The 6489-nt window shown below is 32.7% G+C and overlaps 1 long non-coding RNA gene across 1 annotated transcript; it reads right to left on the bottom strand.

The window, feature by feature from the left end:
- Positions 1 to 2870: 2870 nt before the first annotated feature.
- On the bottom strand, positions 2871 to 5737 carry LOC148788663 (uncharacterized). Its single transcript, XR_016064670.1, has 4 exons — positions 4677 to 5737; positions 4486 to 4554; positions 3777 to 4018; positions 2871 to 3124 (listed from the first exon to the last, which is right to left on the bottom strand). It is a non-coding gene; the product is annotated as an uncharacterized LOC148788663 (long non-coding RNA).
- Positions 5738 to 6489: the final 752 nt, after the last annotated feature.

Raw genomic sequence — 6489 nt, 5'->3', positions numbered from 1 at the left:
TGGAAATCAACTTAGACTGTGCCGGTGCTGTAATTTTTAAGTTCGCAATCTTCTTCAACTCCTTCACGTGGGATACCTTAAAATATGGCGGAACACCGCCGCCGGTCGTCTCCTGACGATTGCAATAAGAAATTGTGCTGTGGATAGCTGGCACTGCATCTGGAGGAGGATGTGATTTTTGAATAATGTTTACATTGGAACTTTTATGCATGCTAGATAAATTCCTGACCAATCATTGTGTTGGAACTTTCTAGAAGTGGATGCGAATCTTGAACCATATTTCTCTTGGAATTTTCTTGTTTTGGCTTCTTCAAGACTGTCCTGTAGAAGTGGGAAATTATGATAATTGCAGTGGCATCGCTGTAGAATTTATGGTGTAAGTAGAGGATATGGCCGAGAGGAGGCGGGGAAGCAGTAGGAAAAAGGTGTGTAGAGCTACAAAATATGTGCATTATGTTTGGTTATATATATAGAGTGTTTTGTTTTGTTTTGTTTCGGGAGAGAGAAAAAAAAAATAAAGACAATTAAGTATGTGTCAGAAATAGTATGTAAGTTTGGACTTATATTTAAATATAACTTAAATAGTGTAAAATAGGTGTGGTAAGTTTGGTTTTGTCTCTTGGAAGAAAAAATTTACTGTTTATTGTCTAATCATGTCTCTTTTATATGAATTTATAATTAGGTTTAGTTACATTTTAATATCAGAACTATGGTTATTTTACACTTTGACATATAAACTTTTTTTTCTGTCAACTCAACTTTATGAAATTTTGCACATTGTAATTTATAACTATTTCTCAACCATTTGTTTTGTAAAAAACAAAATCACATGAAATGCACATGTGATACTTAAAGGTTATATAATGTCATATTTTTTACAAATGAACAGTCTGTAATATTTTTTCTACAGAAAGATCAATACAATGACGTCATATATGGCAAAGTGCAAATTTCGCAAAGTTGAGATGGTAAGTTGACACAAAAAATAAGTTTCGGCGGCAAAGTGTAAAATTAGACATAGTTCATATGGTAAAATATAATTTACCCTTATAATTATATATATTGGTTTACTTGTAGGTGGATTGAAACTATATATAATATTGTATATATATTTTTTGTATGAAAAATCATACTCGATTTATGTTTTATTTCATAAATAATAAATATATATTTAATAAATAATTTTATGCACATTGGTAACGGACTAAGAATTTATTTTGATGTTCTATTCGAATTACTAAATTCAAATAGACTACTTCAGTAATATATTTGATGAATTTATTTACATAATTTAAGATTATAAAGTTATTATGAATTAGTAAAAACACACAACCAACGTTAGTTATTTTAAGACCTCATTTTTAATAAATAGTATATATTAAAATTAATTGTAGCATGTTCATAAATAGAATGGATTTAAATTAATTACACCATATCTATAAATATGTATAGATTTAAATAGAATAGAGTCAATAAATTGTACCATACTATAGAATTTAACAAATACATTTCTCTCTGTGTTTGTTTGCTAGATTAGAGAGTTCCATCAAAGAATGCAGAGAGTGAGAAGAACTCCGATTTCTAACCCAAATTGGACTGCAGGAGAGCTAAGAAACCGCTCAGTAACCGGAAATACGTTGAAGACGGGTGAAACTGCCACCATAACCACAAGAAAACCCAACAAATCAACCACCACTACTTGATCTCTACCATCAATTTTTGCTGCAATTGTGGTGCTTATCACTATGATTTGAAGCTCCAGAATCAGCTTCTGCACAAGATAAGATGCTCAAGGTAATATATTTTCGGTTGAACGTGTTCCCCCACCATCTCTGGCAGAGCGGGTTGTTGCACAGAATGTGGGCAATGGCGGTTTGAAAACAGGCGGCGAAAGATGATGGACGGTGGGAGGAGTGATGAAGGAAGAAATACGCGAGAATGCACTTAATTGAATTTTGTATATGATGTTCAGAAACAAGGCAAAACCCAATATAAAATAAAATACACACAGTTCAGGTGAATTAAATCCACCAAAACATGTGGCTGTTTTGGTTTATCTCGGAGATGGGCCGAAAATGAATAAAAGTGTTTTGATATTGTAATCGTATTTATATAAACACCCACCCAAGAATAAAAAGAAAAAACCTTACACAAAACCCCCTACTATACATATCTCTTTCAATAAATCTAATTCCTCAGACTTAACATTTTAATAAAAACACACATATATCACAAAAGCTAAATGAACATTTATATTGACATTAAATCTCAGGGTATAAGGTAATTATCCACTTTCATTTGTTACTTTGTCCGTTCACATGTTCTTGCACATAAGAAAATTTTAGTCCTACTAACCTTAAAATATGATCAATTTCGAAATCCCAAGAACAAGGACAAAAACGAAAAAATACAATAACCTCATGAGAATAAATAAGAAATAAGACAATTCTGCTACACCATAATTTTTAAAAGTTACTATGATTTATCGAAGCTGGTGGTAGTGGGCAACATAACAACAAGATTTAGCACAAGGAGAAGAGTAATGAGAATACTAAACACCTTCAATTGCTCTACTGGTTGTCCTTAGTTTTTGGTCACGTCATTAGTTTATTCGGCAATAACTCGATTTAAAGATGAAATTAAAGGAATGCAAGAGGGTAAATTATATTTTCGGTCCAATAAGTGGACCTGTTCTAATTTCGGTCCCACACTTTGGTCAATTCGCATATTGAGTTCTATATGTGGTTTTTTTTTTAATTTGAGAACCATTGAGGGATTTTCGTCCAATGGATAACGACAACTACTCTCTCTATTAGTCAATACAATCAAAATAAGTGTAAATTACATTTTTGGTCCCATAAGTAGACTTGTTTTCAATTTTGATCGAATGGACCTGTTTTCAATTTTGGTCCCACACTCAGGTAAATTTTGGATTACATGTGAATCGACATGAAGCCCTACAACAAGAGAAGCTCTCCAATATATGCACAAATATGTATATTACACCCTCAACTTTGACAAATATTTTACTTATGGTTTTCGAAGATCTGGCTATGTAAGGACCCCACTCGCGGTCACACTCCTAATTGTATATCCTCAAAGGCTTGTTATATGAGTCGCGATACTGAAAAGAAGAGGTCATTGTAGATCTTAGTTAGAACTATTCTTATAGAAAACAAAGACATATCACTACAATTACAGATATAAAACAAATATATGTCATGAATTCGTAAACTCAGTATGTTGCATGCCTTATTTTTGGTTTTGGAACAAATAAGGTACGTCTTGCATTCTATAGCATGACATATTAAGTTTTCTTTTTGCATGTAAGGGCCAGGGCTCATAATATAGCAATCAACTTATTTGTGTAGTAGATAACTAAAAGGACATGTAGCATCAAATGAAATGATTACTGTTCATTGTCAAATCATATTTCTCTTTTATATATTTTTTTATATATAAATATTGTATGTTTAATATTATATTTTTAGGAGACAAAAATCACAGTTTATTGTCAAATCATGTCACATTTATATTATATAGATAAGTGTATATATATGTATATTATATATATAGAAAGTTGAAAAATAAGAAAACACACAGATAAGGTGTAAAAATAAAAAACAAACAATGATGGTTTTATCTTGTCTCGAAAAATCCGAAAACATGAATCCAAACATAGTAGGTTTTCTGCAAAACTTTCCGCAAGATTATCAACATTGAGCAACAAAATCAAATTTATTAAAAAAATGAAAATAAAACAACGTATGGATTACCTGATTTGCTGTAGGAGGCCTTCTAGGGGTATTGTTAATGTGTTCCAGTCAAAGACATTGCTCCCAAGAAACACAAATACTGCTTCTCTATAGAGTCAAAACATATTATGAAATTTAAGCGCATCTGTTTTAAATATTGTCACAGAGTGTGAGAAAGTGAGTGAGAACTGAAAATGGTCGAACAAAGTATCTGAGTCCTCCAAATATTCTGCTCGACTATGCGACACAAAAGCAAATCCCCACTGCATAAAATCGAGAAGATTCAAGCAGAAAGTAGAAGTTGTTGCATGCTTAACCACATAAGCATCATACCATCATTTGCATTTAAAGTGATTGTAACAATTAGGGTAAATTATGTTTTTGGTCCCATAACTGGACCTCTTTTCAATTTTGGTTCCACACTCAGGTCAATTCGCACATTTAATCCCATATGTGTTTTTTTTTTTTTTCAATTTGAGGACCATTTAGAAATTTCCGTCCAATTGATAATGACAATAGCTCTTTCTGTTAGTCAATACAATAAAAAATAAGGGTAAATTACATTTTTGGTCCCATAAGTGGACCTGTTTCACATGTTGGTCCCAACTCAGGCCAATTCGCACATTTACGTGTAGGACCAAAATTGAAAATATGTCCACTTATGGGACCAAAAATGTAATACCTTGAAAAATTCCTCATCTCTTACTTGCAACTTGTTCTGCACACAAACCTTGATACGAGACAAAGTTTTACCATCATTGATCATCAATAAAAATGGCTCGCCAATATTTTTAATTCTCTGTCAGATGCAAAATGAATATATAAGAACTAAGAAAGAGATGCACTTGCAGTTGAATTAGAGAGGTAGAACGAGTACAAATATATGAGGAAAACTATGAAGTAACGAACGGAAAATATTACCATCTGATTTTGAGCATCCTCATGCATGAATTGACACACATGAATCAAACATTTACGTAGGCCAAGAAATTTCTCTCCCTTTGGAATCTGCAATGAGAAATTATAAAAGTGAAGAATTTGTTGATATTAAAGATGAACATATGGGGAGCCAATTTTAAAGGAAAAAGTGTCGTAGCCTATCAATGACACAGTACTGACATGGAAAGCAATTAGCAAGATATTTTTGTTATGTGTATCTCCTGAAAAATGCAAGCATTTATATACATAGACACACATATGTATAGAGATAGAAATAGACCTCCTTTGCTCGTAAAGTCCAGCGATTGTCATTTATTGCTGCGATCTTATCACTATTAGGATATATCTGTAGCAACTTGGAGTTTCAGCAACTTAAAAAAATAAGCATAGAAGGCTAGACATAAGGAATTTCTAACATCCATTTGGAAACACAATATACAATTTACTAAGTGAAGACCACATGGGCAAAATACAGAAACCTAGGAAGTACAGAGACTCAACTTCCAAGTCAGAGTGCATATCTCTGACACGTGCTATTTGTGTGTAGTCAACCCATACAAGATTTTTCAGCGTAAAATAAATTGAATTTAACTATTTAAGCTGGATTATTAAGTAAAAGTTTAGAAGAATATTATTTTGATATTAATATTAAGAAACCAATGAATGAAACAAAAAGAAAATGCAATAATTCAGGACTTTATAGATCTTGTGAGAGAATACTTCCAGCAACTTGAGCTCTGCATTTGAACGAGAGAGTTTCACCTATTTAACATAAACATTGCAACATTTAAAAATCATATAACGATATGTTATGCGACAAATCTTAGAATTTCCAGCTATATTACCTTCTCATTATGGAATACACACACGCACACTCCCGGTAATAACTTGTCAGCTATATTACCTTCTCCTTGAGATGCTCAAGCATATCACCAACAATGCTTTCTTTTGGCAGCCTAATACTGTGAGTTTCCAGCTATATATGGAAAACAAATAAGATATATAATGTTTGTTAAATATATAATTAATTTGCAAGTCTTGCATATGTATGCACTTGTATAGGAGCATAAAGTCCAATTATGAATGAATACTCATTTCAGAGTTTGCCGCATAGCTGAAAGCTAGTTTGAGGATTCTCAACTATTGCAATTCTGGCAGAGATATATCCACTACTTTAAAGTACAGAATACTAAAAAGCTGAACAAGAAAGTAATGCTTTGTTACTTTCACACCCTCATCAAATGAACCCCGACTTAGAGTTGTATGAATGCATACTTGGTCGTAATGCAACAGCATCTCTAACAAGCTTTCTACTCCTTGATATCTTATAGGATGAGCTTTTGGTCGCTGAGAGTAGATATTGTGTGATGTAAGCCGTAGTTTGGATGGATCATCGACTCCGAGTTGGTTCGGTACTTTTATATCAACTTCATCGTATGAGTCAAGCTTTGACCTTCACCATTAGTGGAGTTTGAATTGCAGCGTTAAGTGGATCAATATTACCAATCATAACATAGGAAATTACACTCTAGAATTAAAAGTCTGTCTTCTATTGAACTCACAGTTGTATCTAAGGAGTGAAAGTGGATAACCTGCAGAACAATAAACCAAAAAGGTCAGAATATATTAGATGAAGTTAGAAGCATCACATCATTGCTTTAACAAGAAGGAAATTATGGGGAAAAAGGATACTTTTAGACTTAGAACCATTATTTGTGGTCACTGAACGGAAATAGATGGGGTACATTGAGTAACTAATAGTGTCCAGATATGCACACGCACATGCACACCAAGA

The sequence above is a fragment of the Sesamum indicum genome, linkage group LG3 (genome assembly GCF_026168435.1).
Source record: "Sesamum indicum cultivar Baizhima isolate 11 linkage group LG3, ASM2616843v1, whole genome shotgun sequence".
Taxonomy (NCBI): Eukaryota; Viridiplantae; Streptophyta; class Magnoliopsida; order Lamiales; family Pedaliaceae; genus Sesamum; species Sesamum indicum.
This window is presented reverse-complemented; position numbering and strand designations above follow the sequence as displayed.